Here is a 26,848-nt window from a genome sequence, read left to right as displayed (position 1 = left end):
AGATTATAAGTAAACTCTCAGGTTGGGGTTATGGTTAGTGTAAGTTGATATGTACTTGCTAAGTTTCTTTTAGTCAGTTATATGTCTGTTCAGCTGCAGTATCAACAGATATTACGCAGGCAGTCTACTAATACTCAAATAGACAATCCAAATAAAAAATGTTACCAAATAAACAAGCCTACGGTGCGTGATTAGAGGTTGAAAAAGCTGCGTACTGCAGCACACAATGACAAAGAATAGATTGACTGAATCAAAAAGGCGTTCAAATTGCGCAATGACAAGAAATAATATAGATTGCACCACAAAACACATTAAATGAAAGTAACGAGCTCAATTTAAAAATGTAAGGAGTAAAAAGTACAAATATTTGTGTAAAAACCAGTGTTTTTTTTTTTACTTTTTGAGAGAGATACTAAAAGCAAAAATTGTTAGAAAAATAAATATGAAGTAAAGTATTGATCCCAGAAAAATTATTGCGTTACTTCCCATCTCTGTAGAGTTTTATCTTGATTTTGCATTGCTTTTCTATTGTCTGTGGAACCGTGCTTCTCAGAAATTAAACTCGACCACACCGACCATTTTGAAAACATTTTCTATATGAAGATTAACAGGTAAGTCAAATGTATTAAATTCCAAAAACATTGTTTTATGGTCTTTATTTTGTGTTGTTTAAAAAAATAGTTAATAATACATATCATTAGTGTCAAAACAGACAAACATTGTTGCTATACAGCCTCAAAACAGACAAACATTGTTGCTATACAGCCTCATAGCATTATTTTACCTCAAAACTGTCGTCAAACATATGTTTAAGAATGTTTTTGCAGTTTCAAAAACATGTAAGCTGAGCATGTATATAGAAGAAACAGTATTTAACAGCTAAAAATGTAAACCCACCACCTTAAAGCCACTATATCATTTAACGTATCCTAAAGCCTCTGAACTGAAATTACAATGTAAAATACATAAACTATTGAGAGTCGCCCAGGGCTTGGTTCAAGGCACGCGGGGTGATATATTATACATGTGAATATATACATCTGGCGCATTTTCATTTCTCATACCCCCTCGGAACTGAATCTCTCTCAGATTGCCTCTGCTCCATTGTGATTCATGGCATATTGGGCAAGATTTTTTTTTTTCCCGCCCCGCTCAGAGACACACGTGAATACCTGAGCAGAGGTCAGCCAGGTCAGGGGAGGACGGACAGAGCCCCCCTCTCTCAACACAAAAGGATGAAAAGAGAAAATGAGCTTGGGTGCAATATCAGGTGTCATGTACAGCAAAAAAAGACCACACACACATACACACACACACACACACACACACACATGCAGTCGGGTGTCAGCAAGGAGTGAGTGTCGGCACCTGAGGTAAGGAAATAACCCTGCCAGTGGCTCAGCCCTCGAATGAATGAAAATTCGACTGGAGCCATTTTCCAATTTGTGTCTGTTTGAGCAGATTGGCGCACTCAGAATGCCAACGTCGGACGGCCCCTCACACATTATTCATGTCTCGGCCGGCAGAACGAGGCGCGGAATGACAAATTACTGAGGGAAAACTCAAAAAAACAAAGTGCTCTTGAGCCACAAGTACCGGACGAGAGAGAGCGGCCATTGATTTCTTTAAGCCTGGAGTTGTATTATGGATGCAGTTTAATATCTGGGAGAAAGGGGGATCAGGATTTTCATAATCTTATGATAAGGAAAGGGATTAAGAAGAAAGAAGGGATTAATTCTGCGATCTGCCAATATGGTGGACTAACACGTTTCCAGGGAAATGATATATCCTGGCACTGCGCCGCGGCCTGGCGTAACCCAATTACTCTTCCCTCAGGATTTAATTTGGTCATGGCGTGCTTCAAATGATTGACCTCAGGTAGACTTCCATCTGAAATCTCACCTGTAGGGCTCCTGCCGCGTTTAGCGCTGGGAAGAATGTTCCTCTGGGTCTTTGAAGAAACAATGTTATTAGAAGCTAATGCGCTGTTGCGATAACTTATGAAAACTATAATGGAAAGATACTGTAAGTATTGGTATTCCCATTTATCTTGAGTGACAGTTGTGCTCAGATAACATAGACGTGTAGCATGTGATTTGAATTCTGTTGTATAGGATTTCTTTTTTTTTTTTTTTGAGCCAGATGGTTATGGTGTCCTAGCAACGCTCAGGCCCGGATTGGCTAATCGGGAGGACCGGGAGAATTCCCGGTGGGCCGGTCTGTTTTTTGGCCGCAAGGGCCGGTGTTCCTAGCTCCAGAATCTGTTGCTCTCAGCAGTCACACTTTTTAAAAATAATTTATTTATTTACTTGAACACAGCCTTCTTATTCATTATTTTACCGCAGCTCTACTCTTTTTATCTATTTTCTCGTAGCCTCGTGAACAAGATGCAGCCTGCAGGTTAATGATGATATAACTAGATAAGCCACTATTCAATGTACAGCTGTTGTTGTATAGTGGTTAGCACGTTAGGTTATGATGCCACTAACCCAGGTTCGGACCTCGTCTGAGGGATAATTTTTATTTTTTCATTTTTATTGTTAAGACATATAATACTGTAAGGGTTGTTGAACATTTGAAGTTCTAAAACAGCTGTTTTCTCAAAAAAAGACGTGATAGTGTAATTAGAAATTGAATTGAAAATGACCTTATTTTAATATAGTCAGTGGTGAACTGAGGTGGGCCGGTCTAAGGCTTGAAACTCCAGGGCTGAAAAAGAGTCCCACTCCGGCTCTGGCAACACTAATTAGCTTATGACATTGATTAGACCTGAGATGCCCAAACTAGAGCCTGCGAGCCAAAGTTGGCCCAAGGTAATATTTTATTTGGCCTGCCATCCCATCTGAGAAGAGAGGGAGAACGATGGGGATGGTTTAGAGATTGTCATTTCAAATTTATTGTAACATTTTATTTGTTTGTTTTAATGTTAAGTTTAAAAAAAGCTGAAATTAAACTTTTCAATTTAAACAGTGTCAATTCATACTATCCCCCAACAGATAGAGGACTTTGAGCAAATTAAGGCAAATACAGATTCTGCTTGACTGGTGTATTCAGCATTGAACTCCACTGTGTTATAAATGTGATTGTTTAAGTTTTTATTGCAATAGTTATAGTCATCTCTCAATGATTTTTGATTTTTGGCCCTTCATACAAAAAAGTTTGGACACCCCTGGATTAAATGATAATAGTTTTTCTCAGTGACTTTAGTGCATTTGTCAGAACACTATTTATATTTGCACAACAGTTCATGCATTTCTCAAAACAATTAGTCACTTGTGCACATCATAGAAGCAGTTTCTCATTCCTTCCAACAAATTGCAGATGCTTCTGGACATTCATCAACTGCTTTCATACAACTCTCTGCTGTTTAAAACATTATCATTTGCTTATGCCATGTCTGTCAAAATGAACTAAACTTGTGAATGCTGCATAGTCACCCCTTATAAAACTAATAGTCCTCATTTCATTACTTGAGAGTCTTTACATAAAAATATGGTGAACTAGTTGTCAAAATCTATCAAGCAAATTTTATAAAAAATATTAAAATATTTTTTTTCCCTGAAAATGTCTTCTAAACTGAACAATTACATTAATGATTTTTATACCTCTGTATGTTGTAGGTTCAGTTCCAATATGTACTGCAGTATTGTTTTTAGTTGTGCACAGCTGTACCCAAAGGAAGTTTATGTTTGCTGTAAATAGGTGTGTGTTTATTCTTTTGCACAATGCTGTCAATAAATTAGAATTGCAAACAGCAAATGGAGTAAAAATGTGAAACATACATATTCAGTGTCTTGTACTCAGATACCTCACAAAATGCAGTGATGTCTAACTTTGCTGTAGTTTTCAAATGGCTGTGCCAATAGTATATAGCGCTGCCTTGAGCATTTTCAGGAAGTGTCACAAAAATCTGACTTTTTTGCGTTGGAAAAATTGTACAGAGTAAACTGTCACAATGAAAACATGACAAAGCCATTTGACTATCTTGTTCATAAACAATGGTGTCAGGACTTTTCATCTTGATGACACTGACACTTTGATTAACATGAATACTTGCTTTTGAGGAATGAGCTATGCATTTTGAGCAAGTCACACGTTTTTGTAGGTTATCAGCTAGGTTTTGCAGTTTTTACTAATTGTTTTGAGAAATGCATTAACTGTTGAGCAAATGTAAATAGTGTTGTGAGAAATTTTAATTATCATCCCTGGTAAAACTGCAACACAGACTCACTGTGATTACGTACCACTTTATACATTTCTGGAGAGCACAAATTATGTAGCCAGAGCTATGTGTGGCTGCATTTCATTTTTAAAACAAATGCTACGGGGCGACATGATGCCACAGATGGCTTCTGTTTCTTTTTGCGCTACCAGCTGACTGCTTACTTCCATATGGACAGCTTTTTTGCTTATAACAGGATGCCCAGTGGCTCACCGTGTACGTCGGCGGACTTGAGACGCAGAGTGGTATTGACCACGATGACGGGGTTCGAGTCCTGCCAAAGAACGGATTAGGAAAGCAGGTGAGACAAAAACAAAAGGCAAAAAATAAATATGTAAATAACAGGGCGAGAACATAGTAAGATCTAAAAATGTGACAAAAATCAGGCAGCCATGAAGGCTTTTCTTTTTCTGAATTGCTTTTGAAAACACTATCGGTTGAGTTTAGAGAAGGTGGTGGATGGGTCAATTTGTGCTTTTAAAAACACTATTAATTGGGTTTAGTTAAGGGTGTGGGTGGGGGATTGATCAGTTGGTCAAGTAGTCGATAGCGGGCTGCGGAAGATTGGACTGTGTGTGTGTGTGTGTATTGTGTGTACTGTGTGACGATTTTTCAAAATGTTTATGTTCATACAATGTTGTTATATATTATTGGCAAAACAATTAAATAATGGGACGGACAGACAGACAGACAGACAGACAGACAGAAAGAAAGATATATAAGTTTGTTTAACTTGCCGCTTTTGTAGACTATACTTAAATTGCTCAGTTCACCAAACTTAGTACTTTGTACTAGTGTGTGTGTGTATATGTATATGTACATGTATGTATGTATGTACTGTATGTATGTATGTATAAGTTGGCGGCTCATTCTGCTGTGGCTACCCCGGATTAATAAAGGGACTAAGCCGACAAGAAAATGAATGAATGAATGAATGAATATATATATATATATATATATATATATATATATATATATATATATATATATATATATATATATATATATATATATATATATATATATATATGCATGTGTGTGTAATAATATACTATGATTTTTTTTAAGTTAAGAAAATATATTAAAAAGTTGCCATTTATTCACATTATGATGAATAATTGTACCTGAAGGTATTTGTTTTTCTTTTTAATAAAAAAAAACCTTGCACCTAAAAGGATGCACATGTTAGAATTTTACAGTCAAGACTACATTTGTGAAAATGACCTATTTTCACAGAATTAATTATGATTTTGAGCTCACTACACTTGAAATCTTAAGTTTATGTATTTTCACGGTAAGTTAAATTAACTCTTTTAACTATTTTTAAGTTATAGGACCAAAATGGTAAATGTAAAGTTATGTTCAGTCAACTTTACTTGAGGGTTTACAGTGTAGATAGATAGACAGACAACAGGGTTGTATGGTTGCAACAGGTTGTAAGAATTTCAAACTTAGTAAGTGAACAGAAAAATAAAAAGGCTCATCAAATATTTAGTTGACCTACTAAAAATGAATAGCTTTTTGTTGTCATGGAATAAAACACGATTTTACAATATTTATGAAAACTGCAATACAGCCTACATTAAAACTGTTTCACCTCCTTAAACAAAATAGATTGTACTTTGTAAGAAACACTTTAAATATATAAGATCAGTAATAAATCTGTAAGAATCTTACCTGGGAGAGTGTTTGTTTGGGGAGTGAAACACTTCTGTGATGTTTCACGAAGTTGATGAAGCAGCAGGCGAGGAACAGGTCAAAAAAAGCTTTATATTTTATCAGATGAATGAGTCGTGTCCTCCAGGAGGGACGAGGCTCACAGGGATGTCCTGATAGCAGTGGGAGATGTTCACTTTCATTAGCACTCAACCTGTTTGTCACCTCTGACTGGAGAACTGCAATATAAGAGAAAGCAAAAAAAAAAAAAAAATGTATACAACTTTATGTTGTGTTGAAATACTAAAATAGCAAAAACTCTTTAAATATGCAAACACAAAACACCTTCATACAGTGCTCAACATAAATGAGAACACCCCATTCTGAAAATTAATATTTTTATCCATTTCTAATAAATATGGGTAGTATATTTGGTGCATTTAAACAAAAAAGATTTATTAAACAGATATATTTATTAAAATAATAGGCACACTTTATTTTGATTAATTTATATTCATTTTTGTTGAATTCTTTATTTTTGTTGAATTTAAGTTACATTGCATCCACATGTCAACTACATTTCAAAATGATTAGCCCTCAAGCGAATTTCTTTTCTTTTTTAAATATTTCCCCAATGATGTTTAACAGACAATTTCCTACAATATATATATTTTATAGAATAAAAGCAGTTTTTAATAATAATAATAATAATAATAATAATAATAATAAACATTTTAAAGTCAATATTATTTGCCCTTTTAAGCATTTTTTTCTAATTGTCTACAAAGCAAACCACTGTTATACAATGACTTGCTTAATTACCCTCACTTGCCTAATGAACCTTTTAAATCCTTTAAATGTCACTTTAGGCTCAATACTAGTATCTTAAAAAATACCTAATAAAATATTATGTATTGTCATCATGGTAAGGATGAAAGAAACCAGTTGAAATGTGTAAATAAAATACAATTTTTCTGTTAACCCCTTCGGACCCTGTGTCCGTCACAATGGACATCACATGTCAGCCCATGTTTTTTGTTATTCCTGAGCATTTCATCTAATTTAAAGCCTGCAGTCACTGAGAGTGGACGATTGTCATCCAATCAAATGGCAGTAAGGCTAGAAATGTTGTAATTTGAAAAATAAAATACACCACACTGAAAAGCAGCATGGCATCACTTCACTCCACACACAGACGTAAGCCACATTTACATTGCTTTTATTCAGATTTATTGATATATGTTTGCCAATATTTCACAGATTTTATGTAAAAATGGGGATTGCACTTACTAATTAAAGTTTAAAATCTTGTGTTGCAAGTTGTAGATCTGGGGTGCATTTCCCAATACCATCGATCGCAAGTTCCGTCGTTACAAACAATTTGTTGATTTTCTGTTTACCAAATCCATCGCTCCAACGAACATTCACAAACTGCGTTGAAAACTTGAGCACTTGAAACTACACCTCTGAAGCTGTAGTTAGAAACATAGTTCCTGGCTGTGTTATATTCCCACTTATCCCCCCCTATGCCCTATTCATTTAGAACATTCTAACATTCAAAGTTGGAATTATTAAAAATAAAAAAGCATTAAGGTCATCTCTCTTAGGTTTAATTTGCTTTCAAAGTATTTTTACAGTTTCGTTTTAATATTAATAATAATAATAATTACTTACATTTATATAGCGCTTTTCTGGGCACTCAAAGCGCTTTACACAATGGGGGGGCTCTCCTCATCCTCCACCAGTGTGCAGCATCCACCTGGATGACGCCACGGTAGCCATTTTGCGCCAGACCGCACACCACACACCAGCTGATTGGTGGAGAGGAGACAGAGTGATGAAGCAAATTGAATATGGGGATGGTTAGGAGGCCATGATGGACAGAGGCCAGTGGGCAGATTTTGCCAGGATGCCGGGGTTAAACCCCTACTCTTTTCGAAGGACATCTTGGGATTTTTAACGACCACAGAGAGTCGGGACCTCGGTTTAACATCTCATCCGAAAGACAGGTAAGCGAGAAAGCCGAAAAAGCGATCTTCATGTTTACAATTGTGCTCCCTTTGCAGTGCACTTTGAAAACATTTATGTCATTTTGAACACAGCCTCATAATGAAAGCTATAGGTGAACTATTATTTAAAGCGAAATTTATGTTACTAATATAAAACCAATTATGGATTGTAATATTGGATTTTATTTTATTTTTTATTTTATTTTATTTATGTGTGTGTGTAAAACTATAATTTGCACAAATAAATAATGGGTTTTTTTTCTAAGAAAGTTGTTACAGCCATGTGTTATGTCATTGTTTGGGCAACGTACCACAGGTCTATCCATTAGGATGTACAATCAGTTCAAAATCTGTTACTGAAATTAAATTTCCAGTAATGCTCATTGAGCTTTTTTATATATAAAAAACTATATCAATGTACTTATTCATTGCTGAAACAATTTCATCTGCAGAATATACAGATCAAAGCTGTTGAGCATATAGCGGATGAAAATATCTCAGATGTGGACATATTTGTAGAGTGATGAGGAAGATAAAGTTTGTTAAATAATAAGGTGCAATCTATACAACAAAAATCTCAAAATTTAAATGTTACAATGTTATTGTTTGTGATTTGGAAAATAAATTTCAAGATTATACTAGCAACCATGTATTTTATTTTTTTATTTTTTTGTATTTTATGTTGGTGTAACAACTGTTCTGACCTGGGGTCCATTTTTTGTTTGTCGATTACTCAATTAGCTGGATTTAGATGTTGATGATTTGACACAATCCAGGATCGTTTCGTTCTTCAAATCTAATCTGAGACTTGATGTCATAGTAACAGTTCTGGTAGCTCAAGCCTGCGTAGGAGCAGGTTCATTTCATATAAACATGATTAGATTGGGTCAGTTCAAGTTAAAAAAATATTAATAAAACTTATGCAATCTGCACTCCGAAATAAAAGTAAAATACTGCCACCTGGTGGTTCAAAGAGACAATTTATTGATATGAACTTTTTAGAAGCAAACGCGTACATGCACTATATTCAACTTAAAAAAAAAATATAAGAATTTTATGCTGTCAAGCATGTGTTTCAATCACTAATATGCCAGTGATTGACACCTTTACTAGTATCAAAATGGTATTTTGATGCAAAATTAATTTATTCAGTTATTCCTTACACCGATTAAAACATTTGAGTAGGCCTAGGCTAATATAATAAAGAAAATCATTTCTAAATGTAGAACTAAATACATTGATATGCATTAAAATACATGATGAATACTCTTGACACAAGAAAATATAAAGCCTGCAGCCCACAACAAACGTGGAAAGTTATTGCGTGTCATATTTAACAAACCGTTTACTGCTAATTTTATGTAATTTAGCTCACATGGATAAGTGAATAATAATCAGATGATGTCATTACGCTGCTGTGCTGTTAGCCAATCGTTACATTGCTGATCATGATCGATAGATCTGTCCTTCACAACACACACAGCGATCTCAGATCAGTTTATCCAGACATTTTAATCTGATTCTCGAACTTGTTTGAAGAACCAAATTTGCCAGAGATTAGTTATCAAGTTTAAAAGATCCAGGATCTGCCAAATCATCTTAGTGAGGTACGTAGAACAGAATCCTGATGTCCATTGAAATGGATAAAAAAACATATACTTTAAGAGTGTTGAATTTATTACTTGGTCTCATTTATAGGAGAACTGTGAAAACGTACTTTTACATTTTCCAGAAACATATTTCAGGTATGAAGGGGTTTTAAACAGAAATTGGGGAATAATATATACAGGGGGCCAATAGTTCTGACTTTAGCTGTATATCTCATATATTTTAAAAATAATAATAAAAATCTTCAACTGAAAAAGCATTTTATTTGAATAAGAATTGTCATCTGTTACTCCCACTGCGGACATTCCCGGATCCTCTCAGTGTGCCAGACCTCCACCCATAACACTGTCACAAATCATTCAAGCAGATCCACGTTTCACGCTCATGTGTGCATGAATGCAGCCTCAACCTGCCCCTACACTGTGTTTTTCTCATTCAGCCGCTGTTGTTTTCTGCTTTATTGAGATTTAAATTTGCCTCAGGTGGATACTTGCTCCCTGGAGTTCATTATTTTCCCAGATTAGTCCAGTTTGTGGAATCAAAGATGTAAAAGGCGGCTAAGCTCTGTCTAATAGGCTTGAGTCTAGACGGCCCATTCCAATTACGCACTGTAAATAGATTTCGTAATTCAGCTCCGGGGTTTGTTTATTCAATTTTGTGCTCCTAAAATAATGTTAATTTCATTCTGCATTCTCCAAACCTTTGTCGAGGATTAAACAGCTCTGTGCCTTCAACAGAAAACGTGTTTCGGGTCTCGAGCATGACACAGAGTTCGGTGAATTTTATGTTTACTTGACAAGGTTAAACAATCAACAAGTTCCTGGAAACACAGCACTCTGACAGAAAGGTACAAACGCATGTCTTTTTAAAAGATACTGTTTAGTTGAAATATTTTCCACCTTTATAAGAGTGAAGGATGACTTTGAATGACACAATATACAGACATGTTAGAAATTATTGGCACTCTTGGTAAAAATGAACAAAGATTTTTTGTGGTTTTTTATCCTTCTGTGAATATATACTTGTGTTTTTGTTATTATATATGAATGTTCTCTGATATTTAAATATCACTGCATGTCTTAAGTAAGTGCAAAGATTTCCAAAAATGTAAATTTTAATATGATATGCTTGGTTTTGACCATATTTAGAAGGGTTGTGAATATTAATGAGCTATGTTATGATGCTCCAGCAGCTAATGTCAGTGCCTGACACTCACTCACTCACTCACTCATCATAGCATAGTTCAGTTGTCAAATATTTTAACATACTTTGTAGATTGCGTGTTAAATGACATCGTTTTCAGTGTGGTAGAAAGGATTATTTTAGCTAGGGAGTTAGGGATCTATGGTTCCCCTTCGGTTGGGGAACTTCAGTGCCATGAATGGGAGGATTCGGATCAGAAGCCGCTTATCTGGAGAGTATTGAACGGGCCAATGAATGAAATTAATTGGCAGCGTAAGCTTGCGCAGGTGTGCGACATCTGCAATCATCTCAGCATATAAGCACACCTGAAGCCAGCAGACGCCATCCTTTTCGCTTCAGATCCTTTCTGAGTGAGTCGATGAGGGTTCCTCTTGCTGATCAGCACTTCAGAGCGAACGAGTGTGTCTCCCGGTCCAGAGTGGGTCTTCGCGGTGGCAGACGGTCGAGCTGGGTTACTCCCTTGCCTGCGGTTCTTTGGGTCCGGTCCTCCAGAGCGGTGCGTATAGTTGCAACTTTCCTAAAAGAGCAACACAGTCGTGCAGCACGTCCTTTTCAGGATGGCGCTCCGACTGTGCGTTTCTGGATGCGGGGGTTTCCTGTCTCCGGATGATGGACACGATCACTGCATTGCATGTTTGGGGGTCCAGCATGTTAATGCGGTGCTCGCGGGCGGTTCATGTCGTCATTGCGATGCCATGACCGTTGCACAGCTAAGATCGCGGCTAACTTTCGCAAGAGAGCGAGCCACCCCAGTTGCCTCCTGTTCTAAAAAAGCAGCGGGCGCTCGGGCAGATCTGAGGGTTTCAGCGGGAGCTAATCCGCCGCCCACGGGCTCGCGGACCTCTCGCTCCTCACGGCGCTCCATCCAAGCTTCGGGTGGTGAGAGTGATCCGTCTAACCAGATGGTAGCTCTCACACTCGCTGACACCGGAGATCAGATGTCCTCCGCGGCATCGGAGGGTGGGCTTTCACTGTCCGACGAAGATCCGGACCCGCTCGCCCCCTCCGGGCAGGTGAGCGCTGTCAAATCGGATCCTGAAGCGGACATGTTAGCCGTGCTTTCCCGGGCTGCTTCGGCCGTGGGGTTGGAGATGGTTTATCCCCCAGCTCCGCGGCCGGACCGACTAGATGGGTGCTACGTAGAGGACCAGAGGGCGAAGCCTTCGAAGCCTCTCGTCCCCTTCTTCCCGGAAGTGCACAGTAGGCTCACGCAGTCCTGGAGGGCACCTTTCTCTGCCCGTGCTGCGAGTGCCTCCGCCCTCACCGCCCTTGACGGCGGAGCTGCCAGGGGGTATGAGGCGATCCCGTCAGTGGAGCGCGCTATCGCGGTCAATCTTTGTCCGCGCGGCGCCTCTACGTGGCGGGGTTTGCCCCGCCTCCCGTCCAAAGCCTGTAGGTTGTCTGCCTCCCTCGGAGCCAGAGCTTATAAGGCTGCGGGCCAGGCTGCTTCTGCTTTGCACGCGATGGCCACCTACCAGCGCTACCAAGCGCAGGCGCTGGCCGAGCTGCACGAGGGCGGGTCCAACCCAAGCTTATTACATGAGCTGCGCACCGCGACCGACTATGCTCTTCGGACTACTAAGTCCGCCGCGTGTGCGCTGGGGAGGACGATGTCCACACTTGTGGTTCAGGAACGCCACCTCTGGCTAAACCTGGCCGATATGCGCGACGTTGACAAAGTTCGCTTTCTTGACTCGCCCATATCCCAGGCTGGCCTGTTCGGCGACACCGTCGGTGAATTCACCCAGGAATTCAAGGCGGTGAAAGAGCAGTCGGATGCGATGGGCAATGTCATCTATCGGCGTGGCCGTAAGCCCGCTCCGCCCGCCGAGCCATCCACCTCCGCTGTTCCTCGCCGAGGGCGCCCGCCAACGAGTGCTGCCCCGCCCCCGCCTGCGCCTCCGGCCAAGCGGGCGCGGCGTTCACCTCGAAAGCAGGCAGCCCCTCCTGCCCAGGGCGCCGTTAAGTCCGGTAAACGGACCGCGAAGCGTCCCTGAGACAGGCCATCCGGAGAAGAGGAAACTTGCTCTTTCCCCGCTGGAGGGCGGGGCCCCGATAACAACGGTACTTTTCAGTGCCACCAAAACATCAGTAAAAGAGCACTTTTTCCCTTCCCCGGATGTGACTGCACGAGTTCTGCCAGTCCGGGACGCGCTGCCTTCCGGCTCGCAGACTCTACGTGCTTCGCCAGTGGCTCACGAGCGCTGGGGGGACGGTCTCCCTTCCCTCAGCCCTCCAGCCCCCTCTCCGGAGTCAGGGTGCGGAGCCAGAGCGAATCGCTCTCCTCCAGCTTTTCCGCGGGACCCTCGTGCTTCCCGGATCAGCACACCCACTCCGCGCTGCCCCACCGCTGGTACGTCAGCGATTGTAGCGATGACTCCATTAGCGAGGGCTCTGCCTGCCTGGTTAGCGCGGGCCAGCCCCTCGCGGTGGCTCATACGCACAATCAGACTCGGTTACGCGATTCAGTTCGCGAAACGGCCCCCCAAGTTTACGGGCGTGTATTTCTCCAGGGTCAACCCCCTGTCCGCCCCTGTCTTGCGAGAGGAGATTGCTGCCCTCCTGGCGAAGGGTGCAATCGAGCCGGTTCCTCCAGCCGAGATGGAGAGTGGGTTTTACAGCCCATACTTCATCGTACCCAAAAAGAGCGGTGGGTCACGGCCAATCCTAGATCTGCGCGTTTTGAACCGCTGTCTGCACAAGCTGCCGTTCAGAATGCTCACGCAGAGGCGCATTCTCCAATGCGTTCGTCCTCGGGATTGGTTTGCAGCCATAGACCTGAAGGACGCGTATTTCCATGTCTCCATTCTTCCACGCCACCGCCAATTTCTGCGGTTTGCGTTCGAGGGTCGAGCGTGGCAGTACAAGGTCCTCCCCTTCGGGCTCTCTCTGTCTCCGCGGGTCTTCACCAAACTCGCGGAGGGTGCCCTAGCGCCCCTTCGGCTCGCGGGCATTCGCATACTCAATTATCTCGACGACTGGCTGATTTTAGCCCACTCGCGGGAGCAATTGATTATGCACAGGGACGAGGTGCTTCGGCATCTCCGCCTACTGGGGCTTCAGGTCAACCGAGAAAAGAGCAAACTCGCCCCCGTGCAGAGGATTTCTTTTCTCGGGATGGAGCTGGACTCGATCACCATGGTAGCGCACCTCTCCGAGGAACGCGCTCGCCTGTTGCTGAACTGTCTGAGGGAGCTCGACAGCAAACTAGTGGTCCCACTGAAGTTCTTTCAGAGGCTCCTGGGGCATATGGCATCCGCAGCCGCCGTCACGCCGCTCGGGTTGCTCCATATGAGACCACTTCAGCACTGGCTTCACGATCGGGTCCCCAGACGTGCATGGCACGCGGGCACACACCGGGTCTCGGTTACTGCGCTGTGTCGCCGCGCCCTCAGCCCTTGGAACGACCCCTCGTTCCTACAGGCCGGTGTGCCTCTAGGACAGGCGTCCAGCCATGTTGTTGTTTCAACAGACGCTTCCAACACGGGTTGGGGGGCCGTGTGTCGCGGGCATGCGGCTGCGGGCCTCTGGAAGGGTGCCCAGCTGCATTGGCATATCAATCGCCTAGAGCTGTTGGCAGTGTTCCTCGCTCTCCACCGCTTTTTACCGGTGCTGGAGCGGCAACACGTGCTGGTCAGGACGGACAGTACGGCGGCGGCGGCGTATATCAACCGCATGGGGGGTATGCGCTCTCGCCGCATGTCTCAGCTCGCCCGCCGTCTGCTCCTCTGGAGTCACCCGCGGCTGAAATCGCTGCGCGCCATTCACGTCCCAGGCACGCTCAATCGTGCAGCCGATGCGCTCTCACGACAGCTGTTACGCCCTGGAGAATGGAGACTCCACCCCGAGTCTGTTCAGCTGATATGGGCGCGATTCGGGGAGGCCCAGATCGATCTGTTTGCTTCCCCCGAGAACGCTCACTGCCAGTTGTTTTTTTCCCTGACCGAGGGCTCTCTCGGCACGGATGCACTGGCCCACAGCTGGCCTCGGGGCATGCGCAAGTATGCGTTTCCCCCAGTGAGCCTGCTCGCGCAGTTTCTGTGCAAGGTCAGGGAGGACGAGGAACAGGTTCTGCTAGTTGCGCCCCTTTGGCCCAACCGGACCTGGATATCAGAGCTCTCACTCCTCGCGACGGCCCTCCCCTGGCGGATCCCTTTGAGAGAGGACCTACTCTCTCAGGGACAGGGCACCATCTGGCACCCTCGCCCCGATCTTTGGAACCTCCACGTGTGGTCCCTAGACGCGAGGAAGACTTAGGTAACCTACCGACTGCGGTGGTTAATACCATCACTCAGGCTAGAGCCCCCTCCACGAGGCGCGCCTACGCCCTGAAGTGGAGTCTATTCACTGAATGGTGCGTCTCTCGCAGAGAAGACCCCCGAAATTGCCAGATTAGTGTTGTGCTCTCTTTCCTTCAAGAGAAGTTGGACAGCAGGCTGTCGCCCTCCACTCTCAAGGTTTACGTGGCCGCCATCTCCGCTTATCATAGCGCGGTAGCTGGCGGCACCGTGGGAAAGCATAACCTGGTCATCCAGTTCCTTAGGGGTGCTAGGCGAATTAATCCATCTCGCCCCCCTCTCATGCCCTCTTGGGATCTCGCCCTCGTTCTCACGAGTCTGCGATCCGATCCCTTTGAGCCACTCGAATCAGTATCTCTAAGATTTCTGTCCCTGAAGACAGCTCTGCTGGTTGCGTTGGCCTCCATCAAGAGGGTCGGGGACCTGGAGGCATTTTCGGTCAGTGACTCGTGCCTGGAATTCGGGCCGGATTACTCTCACGTTATCCTGAGACCCCGCCCCGGTTATGTGCCCAAGGTTCCTACCACCCCCTTTAGAGATCAGGTAGTGAACCTGCAAGCGCTGCCCCCGGAGGAGGCAGACCCAGCCCTTTCTTTACTTTGTCCAGTTCGCGCTCTGCGCATTTATGTGGACCGTACTCAGAATTTTAGATCATCTGAGCAGCTCTTTGTCTGTTATGGCGGTCGGCAGCAGGGAAGTGCCGTATCGAAACAAAGATTATCCCACTGGATTGTGGATGCCATTTCACTCGCTTATTCGAGTCGAGGTCAGCCGTGTCCCCCGGGAGTACGTGCACACTCCACTCGGAGCGTTGCATCCTCTTGGGCGCATGCACGCGGCGCCTCTCTAACAGACATCTGTAGAGCTGCGGGCTGGGCGACACCCAACACATTTGCAAGGTTTTACAATCTGCGAGTGGAGCCGGTTTCCTCAAGGGTATTAGGTAACCCTTTGGTGATTGAGGAGACAACTCGGTAGGGTGTTGAAACACGCTTGCTGCGCCATTCTCCCTAACACGGAGGTACGTGCGCCTTTTTTATCTGTCAGTAAAGTTCCCCGTCAGGTGAGCCCTGCAGATTCCTCCGTGGCCCCCAGCACTGACTCAGCGGAGGAGTCACTTGCTGGCCCACTACGTTGTAGGTCTGCCCGCTGGTCAGCCCGCGTTTTGGGTATAGGTGCCTGCTATGCGTGATCCCCACTAGGCGATCCCATATGCTTATTCCGCCACGGTTAAGTCCCCCCCCTGGGCGGACCCGTGTCTTCCCTCTCCGCTAACCACTCTTTGCTATGCGTACTCCCCCTTTTTAGGGCTAGTCCATAGGTAAATTCTGCCATCTATCCCCCCCTTGGGTAACGGATGGCCTCCGCAGCGTCCTCCCTATCGGGATTGCACGCTTCCCAACGTACTGTCGTATTTCCTAGAATTATCTAGATGCTCACGACTTCCCAAAAAATATATCTAAATCCGTAAAACTTCTGTTGAAGTAGGATAAATTAGGGCCAGGGACACGTTGGAGGACCGCGCCCCCCATGATGTGGGTGCGTCACGCTTGCTTGACTATCTCCTCATCGGGGGTGTTGGTAAGGTGCAGTCATTATGGCGCTTTCCATATTCTCCCATTCATGGCACTGAAGTTCCCCAACCGAAGGGGAACGTTCGAGGTTACAGAAGTAACCCTTCGTTCCCCGAGGAGGGGAACGGAAGTGCCATATTCCGTCGCCATAATGACTGTCCCTTAGCTGTTTGAAAGTCTCTTCAGCTTAAAAGGATGGCGTCTGCTGGCTTCAGGTGTGCTTATATGCTGAGATGATTGCAGATGTCGCACACCTGCGCAAGCTTACGCTGCCAATTAATTTCATTCATTGGCCCGTTCAATACTCTCCAGATAAGCGGCTTCTGATCCGAATCCTCCCATTCATGGCACTTCCGTTCCCCTCCTCGGGGAACGAAGGGTTACTTCTGTAACCTCGAACGTTATGCAACATAAATAATAGGTTGTTCCTGAGTTGTGTTGTGGACAAAATATTTGCTAAATTATAATTATACTCCACAAAAATGGCCAACGGGTATATTTCAATTGTTTTTTTTTTTTATGTATCTGAAAACACAGGCAGGAATCAATATCAACCTCCACTGATATGACTTTGAAGTTTATTGCCATCTATTCACACCAAAAAAAAAAAAAATCAAAGAAAATTCCCAACAAAATACTCAACTTAAATGTAATTGAAAATTTAATTTTAACAATTGACTTTACCTTATTTGAATGATTATTTACACACATATAAACATTTTATTAATCATTTACCAATTAAAATTATTATAATACATAGATAAGTAATTTTATTCAATAGAAGTATTACAGTTGAAGTCAGAATTGTTAGCGTCCTGAATTATTAGCACCCCAGTTTATTTTTTCCCCAATTTCTGTTTAACGGAGACATTTTTTTCAACACATTTCTAAACATAATAGTTCTAATAACTAATTTCAAATAACTGATTTATTTTATCTTTGCCATGATGACAGTAAATAATATGTTACAAGATATTTTTGAAGACACTTCTATACAGCTTAAAGTGACATTTAAAGGCTTAACTGGGTTAGGATAATTAGGCAGGTTATTGTATAACAATGGTTTGTTCTGTAGAATAACAAAAATATAGCTTAAAGGGGCTAATAATTTTTACCTTAAAATGTTTTTTTTTCTTTTTTTTAATTTCCTTGCTCTGTTAAACATCATTTGGGAAATATTAAAGAAAGAAAAAAAGACCAAATATCTAAGGGGGTTTAATAATTCTGATTTCAACTGTACATGCTGCTAAGTTTTCTCTATATGTTTTATTTACCTTTTTTTTTTCTTTTTTTTTTCAATTTAAGATAATTTTTCTTTCTTTTAAAGATATGAATATTTTCATTCAACATGGTTTTTGTTCAGGTTATTAACTAATAATAAAGAGCAGCCTTGATCACCAAACATAATAAAATATTTTTAAAATCTTAAAAATGGAGGAAAGAATGGATAAACTGAGTGATTCACAAACATGCCTTAACACTTATATTTAACAGTCTTCATGTGCTTGTTCTCATTACAAACATATATGGTGAACAATTCACAATATATATATATATAATAAACTAACACAAGTTACATTAAAACAGACCTTATGCATCTTCCAGGTGACATTAAAAAAAATGTATAATCAATATATCCAGCATTTAGCATTGACGTGCATTGAACACTCCAGCTTCACTTAACTGATTACTCTTCCTTAAAGTATGTTCTGTTTTCAAAATAATAGTCTCAAATACATAGTAAGCATAATAAAAGCTTAGTTAAACTTAAGGAAAATATAAATTGAAAATACAATTGTTATAATCTCACTAGGAGATGGTTTGGCCAATGAAATGCTGACTGGGGGACGAAAATTAATGAGTCTGTTTGTTATGATTAGTCTATTTTTTCACTAGTATTTCACACTCACAGGATTTCAATGAGAATGCAGAAACAGTGGTTTTTGAGGCTTGCGGTAGCTATGTCATTTTAAATGTACTGAACTCTTTTAATATTTAGCTATGTCTTTACGTTTACTTTCTGAATAGAATGTAAAATGCATAACCAAGGCAGATTCGTCTTCACAGCATTCTTTGCTCAAATTTACCAAGGGTGCCAATAATTTTAACCATGACTGAACAACCCTTGACTTGATGTCACAAACATGAAGTCATCAGCAGACTCCGGGCTCATCACTACTGACATCAAGTCAAAACCTAAAATCTCTATACAGAGAGAGAGCTAAAACTTTCATGAATTTAACATTTCTTATTCATGACAACACTGTGTCCTCTTTTCTTTGACGGCAGACCGGATGGTGACAATAACCTGTGTCTGTGCAATTCAGCTCAGTCCTGTTCTCTTCCTGAGTCTGAGAGAAAAAGAAAGCCGCACTGACCTTCAGCACAAACCAAGGACACCGTAAGAACTCTGCGGAGAGACAGAAGAAGGATCTTCACTGAGTCGCACACAAGGTTTTCTGATTACCATGACTCACTGAAAATTGTTGCACACACTTTAAAGGAGTTGTGGATCAAAATTTAATATTACGTCATTATTTAGTCATAGTCATGTCGTAACAAATTCATATGCTTGTATTTTTTTCATGTAAAAGGCCCAAAAAAGTAGGAAAGATCTGCTGTAAAAAGAAAATATGTATTGTACATATAGTACAGTACATAGTATATGATATAGATTCATTAATTAATTCCCTTGTTTATCAGCGGTCGCCACAGCGGAATGAACCGCTAACTATTTCAGCATATGTTTTATGCAGTGGATGCCCTTCCAGCAGCAACCCATTGCTGGGAAACACCAATTCACGTTCACACAAACACTCATATTGGCAATTTTGTTCAGTCAATGGGAAGCCGGAGCACCCGGAGGAAACCCACACAAACAAGGGTAGAACATACAAACTCCACACAAAAATGCCAACTGACCCAGCCGAGACTAAAACCAGCAACTTTCTTACTGTAAAACTACAGTGCTAACCACTGAGCCACCGTGCAGCCCATATGATAAAGATATATTTTATAATATTAAGTACATAAGTGTAGATAAATACATATTTAAATGTAAGATATTTGTTTTGTAACAACACTAACCAAGGCTACAATTGTTTGATTAAGAATAAAGTCAAAACAGTAACATGCTGGGTCATATCTCACTGCATAATAAAGGTTATTTATTTAAATATATTTAAAAATGTATTTTTAGACATTGTTTTTATAACAATCACACACCCTTTATCGTTATAGCAATTTATTCCCATATTATTTTGGCATCACATGATATTTTAGAATATATTTTGGTCAATCTTTCATCTTTAAAAGGAAGAAAAAAAATTGACCTGAAAACAAAACAGATAAATAAAATAAATATTTAAGAAAACGTGGAAAATTTAGTATCATAGAGTACTTATATAAATTAATAGTACAGTGGATACGGAAAGTATTAAGACCCCCTTAAATGTTTCACTCTTTGTTGTATTGCAACCATTTGCTCAAATTGTTTCAATCGTTCATTTTTGTTCCTCATTGACATACACACAGCACCTCATATTAACATAAAACATAGAATAGTTGACTTTTTTGCAGATTCATTAAAAAAGAAAAACTGAAATATCACATGGTCCTAAATATTCAGACCCTTTGCTCAGTATTTAGTAGAAGCACCCTTTTCATAGTCTTTTTTGGGAAAGGTGCAACAAGTATTTTACAGCTGGATTTAAGTATCCTCTGTGATTCCTCCTTGCAGATCCTCTCCAGTTCTGTCAGTTTGAAAGGTATACGTTGGTGGACAGCCATTTTTTTAGGAGAGATGCTCAATTGGGTTTAAGTCAGGGCTCTGGCTGGACCATTCAAGAACAGTCACTGAGTTTTTGTGAAGCCACTTTTTTGTTATTAAAGCTGTGTGCTTAGGGTATTTAGAATGCTTTATGGCAATGATTTTAATTGATAAACAACCAATTAAAAAGGTTCATATATTATAGCTTAGCTTAAATTAAATTTCCGTTTCCATTTGAGTTTAACTGAAAAACAACAAAGCATATAAAGCCCTCCAGCCTCCGGCGCCTAGACTGCAGCTCTGCACAAGAAGTTTGGTCAAATGAGATATGGTCGTGCCCAACGGAGCCTGATTTCTCTCGAGGTTTTTTCCTTTACTTTTATCAATTGGTGAAGTTTGTTCCTCGCCGCTGTTGCCACTGACTTGCATTGTTTAGGATTTGTGGAGCTGTGCATCGATGGATTTGCTCTTTAGTGTTTGGACTCTCAGCAGTGAAAATTAAGGGCTCTATTTTGACGGTCCATGCGCAAAGCGCAAAACGCAGGGCGCAAACGCTTTCAGGGCGTGTCAGAACGCATTTTTGCTAATTTAAGGACGGGAAAATCTGCTTTGCGCCGTGGCGCATGGTCTAAAAGGGTTGAGTTTATTTTCTTAATGAGTAATAGGTGTGTTTTGAGAATAAACCAATTAGAGTCTCATCTCCCATTCCCTTTAAGAGCCATCTGCGTCGCGCCATAAGCGCATTCGCTATTTACAGGACGTAAAGTAAGTTTAAGTGGAAAAACTAGCAAACAGTTAACAGTTAACAGTTTTTTTTAACAGAAAACTGTTAAACAGAGCATCTACTGCGTGAGAATGAGAGATATTGGAACTACTTTCACTTTCGCTCTTGAATAGGGAAACCTTTACGCACAGACATCAATTAGCCTATAAATAATTAATTTCATTTGTTAATCGCAAATATTCGTTTCAAAACTATTTCTTAATTCAGTTCTAATTTCCAGCAAATGAATAAATGAACAATATTAACAAAGTGTGCTCAAAAAGTTATATCCTATAACACATGCTGTGCCCTATATGGTCTAAAACCTGGCAGGTGGGCAAATCTAAGCTTGTTTTTAATAAAACAAACATAAATATGGATATAATAAATAATACTGCTAATAATAATAACATTATACAAAAGCAAATTGAATTAACTGAAAAAGCCCCCCGAGATGAAGAAGACATAAAAGCAGTGATTTTTCATATTTATATAGGCTAGAAAATAATGTCTTGTAATATTGTAATTCTTTATATTTATATCTATTCTTATTATATCCTATATATATATTCCCTTAATATTTAAAATTTTTCATATGTAAAGATATTTGCGTATTGCTCTCGTGCGTATTAAGCAGTGCATAAGCGAGGCGCAACTCTGCGCCGGAGAATAGGCCGGGTTTGTTTTGGTCTAATGAAAAATCTATTTTAGTTTCTCAAAATAGCAACGCGCCAGCTGTCCGCCTCAGAACGCCTTCCTTTTTAGACCAGAACGCCTATGGACGCACATATGAGCGCTAATGCATTTGCTATTTAAACAGCGTAGCGCAACGCCTCAAAATGACTCTTGCGCCAAGCTGAAACTACCAAAAGACTATTGCGCCGCGCCTTGCGCCACATTGTGCCGGGTGTATGATAGGGCCTTAAACCACACTGAACTGACCTAAACTGAACTTCAACTCTGAAAACTGGACTGACACAGTTTCAATTTACTAGAATTTTCTATGTTAAGCTGCTTTGACGCAATCTACACTGTAAAAGCACTATAGAAATGAAGATGAATTGAACTGAACTGACTAGAGAGTCCACCGATACACATCCAAATTACATGACAAAAAAAAAAAAAAAAAAAACATTAAGCTATTTATCCTATGAAGATAAAACACAAGAAAATACCTCATAGTGTGAAAATGCCAGGCCACACTAGAACTGAGCTGATACAGTGAAACAACACAGCTTGAGAGGGGAAGAAATGTTTCTTTAACTCTCACTCAGAGGCAGCAGGGGACTCTATTCGGCAGAGTCTGAAAGATAATATTTATCCTTAATACGGTTCGTGTTGAAAATTCACATCAGGCCTAAGAAGCAACAGATCCCGAGGCAAAAGTGTCTATTCAGCAATCGCCGTGTTCTTCAGAGACTCACCTTGGCTGAAAGCTACAGTCTGTGCTCTTATAGTCCTCTGTGGACACCTTCTTTAACACACTATAGTGAACAGCCATAAAGTACAGAGCAGGGTCACCATTCTCTCTGACCCATAATGAGCAAACACACACATATCTACAATCCAGCATATCCGCAATGAGCTCGGCCTGCTTTCACACTGTTAGAAGAGAAAATTGCTCCAGGGACGACTTCAATCCTGTGCCACCAACACATCATATTCAACTCAATTGTACACAAACTCTATGATTTTAGGAATGGGTATAATAAAAAGTGACCTATTAATTTTGGTAACTTCACTTCAAAATTCAAATCTAACACTAGTACTTTCGACATTCAAATAATACCTGGTATTAAGATTTTTTTGTCGATCTGATCACAAGTATGTCCAGTTTTTATCACTTCCTAAAGATACATCATAAGTAGATTGTTGTTGTTGTCACAAGACCCCGCTGCCAAAAATAGGTAAAACAATACAGTACTAGATTTTCTTAAAGGGTCACGAAACACCAAAACACATTTTTTGAGCTGTTGACAGTCGTATATGTGTCCCACACTGCTAAAAACACTATTAGGACACCTATATTTCACTAAAAAGTTTAAATTGGTTGATTTTGCGTTATTTCAAGCAAATTCGTACTTCCGGTTTGAAACGAAATTTTGAAGCTGCGTCACGGTCATGACATAATAGCGTGTATTCCAGCGTGCAGACTGGACGTCTGTGCCAGAGTGTGTCTTATTACGTCTTACAGTGTGATGCATTAATGCATGAGTAAGGTTTGGTTCAAACCAATCAGCACGCTCCATTGTGCAACTTCATTAATATTCATTACGGTGACAGTGTTTAGACAGCAGAGATGCCACGTTGTATTGACAAAACAAGCGTGAAGTGTTGCTTTTAAAGTTTGCTGCCGTTAAGTTTTGTTTTCATTTTCTCTCTGGGAGAGCTCAGCTGGAGTCACGCGTGGATTACAGTGTACGTGACGCTCAACAACAATAACTTGCGTGTCTAAGGAGGATTATTGTTTACCTGAGAGATGTTCTCATCTGCAAACGCTGAGATCCGGATTCGCTTGTAGTCTTCTTTTAATAAAGACGCGGCTCTAGTTGCTGTGGATTGTCCTGTCTCTACAGACACAGTCTCACTTTGTTTATTCAGTTTGTTCGTATCGAACTAAGTTAACTATTGCACCGAGTACAAACATGTTAGCACCACAACCAAACTTTAACCTCGTGTAGGATTTTCGCCGCATTTAGAATAACACACGCGGCTTTCTGACGCTACCTGCCGTGTGCATCTAAGTTTCCGGGAAATGCTGAGTTTTTTTTTTCTCTCATTCGCTGTGCGGTATCAAACATTGCATGAAAAATACACGCTTAGAGCAGATCCTTGAATCAAATATCTCGTTTGTCGCGAGGGACATGAATGAATTCCCCGAATAAAAGAGCCAGACTGCAGTTAAAGTCCACCATTTAATAATTTGGCAAATAATTCGACTACAGATGTCCATGTAAACACAGTCACTTTGTCCCCTGTGTGGGTGTGTGTTTTGACTCGGAAAGTCAGCGTGCCCAAATAGACACTCCCACACCATGCCTCTTTACTTCCTCCGACACTACCCCCTAAACAGAGCTGGACACGCCCACTTTTCTGACTTTTTCCACAGTAGAGGTGTGAAAACACCCTGCTGAACAAGGGGGTTTCATGGCCCTTTAAGTACCTGTAGCACCTGTAGCAATAGCCAGTGGGCCCAGTTCTAAATGCAGTAAGTGAAAGTCTTCATATAACCACTGAGATGTGTGTTACAGATAAGTCTTACAAATGTGTTGACAAATCTTGTGTCTAATTTGCAAACATTTTTCATGCAATTTTTCACCGTTGTTTTGATACATGGATATCTTTGATACCAAAATTGTGTTTGTATTTGTATGTTTATTTTAACTGATATGGTACTGAATGCTAACATTTTGGAACTGTGACAAGCCTATTACAGACTACCTTAATGCATTATTTTTGTGGTGATTTTTACGGTCAGGCTTAAAATTTGAAATAAATAGGTTGAAAGAGTTTTCATTGCCTTTGGCTGAGAATTGGCTGAAAATTGCTTATTTTAGAAGAAAATTTCGGATGGCACTTAAAAGTTGTTTTTTTTTCTTTTTTTTTTTTTTTTCCGCATCTGAACATACATATATATACAGACAGTCGAAGTCAGAATTATGAGCCCCCCTGAATTTTTAGCCCCTTTGTTTATTTTTTTCCCAGAAGATTTTTTTCAACACATTTCTAAACATAATAGTTTTAATAATTCATTTCTAATAACTGATTTATTTTATCTTTGCCATGATGACAGTAAATAATATTTTACTAAATATTTTTTAAGACACTTCTATATAGCTTAAAGTGACATTTAAAGGTTAAACTAGGTTAATTAGGCTAACTAGGCAGGATAGGGTAATTAGACAAGTTATTGTAAACTGATGGTTTGTTCTGTAGACTATCAAAAAAATATATAAAGGGGCTGATAATTTTGACCTAAAAATGTATTTAAAAAATTAAAAACTACTTTTATTCTAGTTGAACTAAAACAAATAAGTCTTTCTTCAGAAGAAAAAATATTATCAGACATAGTGACAATTTCCTTGCTCTGCTAAACATAATTTGGGAAATATAAAAAAAAAAGAAAAAAAAAATCAATGGGGGGGACTAATAATTCTGACTTCAACTGTATTCAGTATATAGTGTATGAGTGTGTGTTAATGTGAGAGTGTATCGGTGTTTCCCAGTGCTGGATTAAAGTTGGAAGGGCATTCGCTGAGTAAAACATCTGATGGAATAGTTGGCGGTTCATTCCACTGTGGCAACCCCTGTTAAATAAGGGACTAAGCTAAAGCAAAATTAATAAAAAAAAATCAACTAATCACTGATTGACACAACAGTGCCTAACCACAAGCGTAATATAGCATATTTCATGACATCCCCAAGGTGTCATAGTGGCACAGCATGATCGCCTCACAGCAAGAAGGTCGCTGGTTTGAGCCCTAGCTGAGCCAGATGATATTTCTGTGTGGAATTTGCATGTTCTCCCTCTGTTTATATGGATTTTCTCCGGGTGCTCCGGCTTCCTCCACAGTCCAAAGACATGCGCCAGAGGTCAGTTGAATAAGCTAAATTGGCCTTAATGTATGTGTGTAAATGAGAGTGTATGGGCGTTTCCCAGTGTTGGGTTGAAGCTAGAAGGGAATTTGCAGCGTAAAACATATGCTAGATAAGTTGGGGGTTCATTCTGCTGCGGCAACCCCTGATTAATAAAGGGATTAAGCCGAAAAGAAAATGAATAAATAAATGGCATCCCCAAAATAAAAAATAACAACTTAAAACATGTATTTCTAAGGACAATTACCAAATGGATTTTAAAATAATCCCGAGATAGATTAAGAGATCACTCAAAAAATGTAAGATTGCTGTATTTTATTTTTTCCAAATTGTTTAACTTGGGCATATTTTACCCAAATTTGGGTGAAAACAACCCAGCGTTTTTTTTTTTTTCCCAGCTCTCTCAACAGTCTTTTATGAGTTCTGTTTAGTCATATTACACATTAAAGTACATCTGATACAAAATCATCTCTTCTACATCCCAGACACCAATATTTGAACAATTTATAAAGGATGAATCACTGTCTGAACATCTGAGATTATGCAAGGATAAAAACATTAAGATTATGTATTTGAACAGCATTACAGTGCACTGTGAGTGTATATTCATTTGTTATTCACTTCTACCGTCTGGGGTGTATTCCAGAAAGCAAGGTTAACCCTAAACCTCGAGGTATGCCAATTATAGGTTTCCAGCATTATTCTAAATATCTTCTTTTTTGTCCAACAGGGGAAAGACAGTGAAACTAGTTTGGAACAAACAGAGGGCGAGTAAATAATGACAGCATTTCCATGTTTCATGTTCAAAAAAAAAAAACTTAATTCCTTCATGTTGCTCCAAAATAAATAGATTGTTTTACGGTGAGGTTAATTATCCCTGATACATAGGTGAATTTTTGTAGCAGGCTATGTTCAGAGCATGAGTTATCATGGCTAACAATATACCCTGAAAGCCTTTGTTTTTGGACACGAAAGATGGGGTTATCTGCTTCCATATCCTTAAACTTACCTGGCTATTTCACTGGAATACCCCTCAGATAGAGCATCTGGATCCAGAAACCGTGACATCAGACTTAACAAGCAGAAACTGACCACCCTCATGTTTGATCAGAGGTGCTCTGGAAGCAGAAGGACAGGTCAGAAATAGGTA

At 40.6% G+C, this 26,848-nt stretch overlaps 1 long non-coding RNA gene across 2 annotated transcripts in view; it reads right to left on the bottom strand.

Moving 5' to 3' along the window:
- LOC137489291 (uncharacterized) overlaps positions 1-23,999 on the bottom strand; it is a 49,682-nt gene extending 25,683 nt beyond the window's left edge. Inside the window, exons 1-3 of one of the 2 annotated variants that reach the window (XR_012399621.1) lie at positions 23,575-23,979; positions 18,879-18,980; positions 5,900-6,117 (exon numbers count right to left, since the gene is read on the bottom strand). This is a non-coding gene — a long non-coding RNA (uncharacterized lncRNA). Of the gene's footprint in view, positions 1-5,899; positions 6,118-18,878; positions 18,981-23,574 lie in introns of both variants that reach the window. The other variant, XR_011008698.2, reaches the window with a different exon arrangement.
- Positions 24,000-26,848: the final 2,849 nt, after the last annotated feature.

This window comes from Danio rerio, chromosome 24 (assembly GCF_049306965.1).
Source record: "Danio rerio strain Tuebingen ecotype United States chromosome 24, GRCz12tu, whole genome shotgun sequence".
Taxonomy (NCBI): domain Eukaryota; kingdom Metazoa; phylum Chordata; class Actinopteri; order Cypriniformes; family Danionidae; genus Danio; species Danio rerio.
Note: the sequence above shows the minus strand (reverse complement) of the source record. Positions and strands in the feature narration are given on the sequence as shown.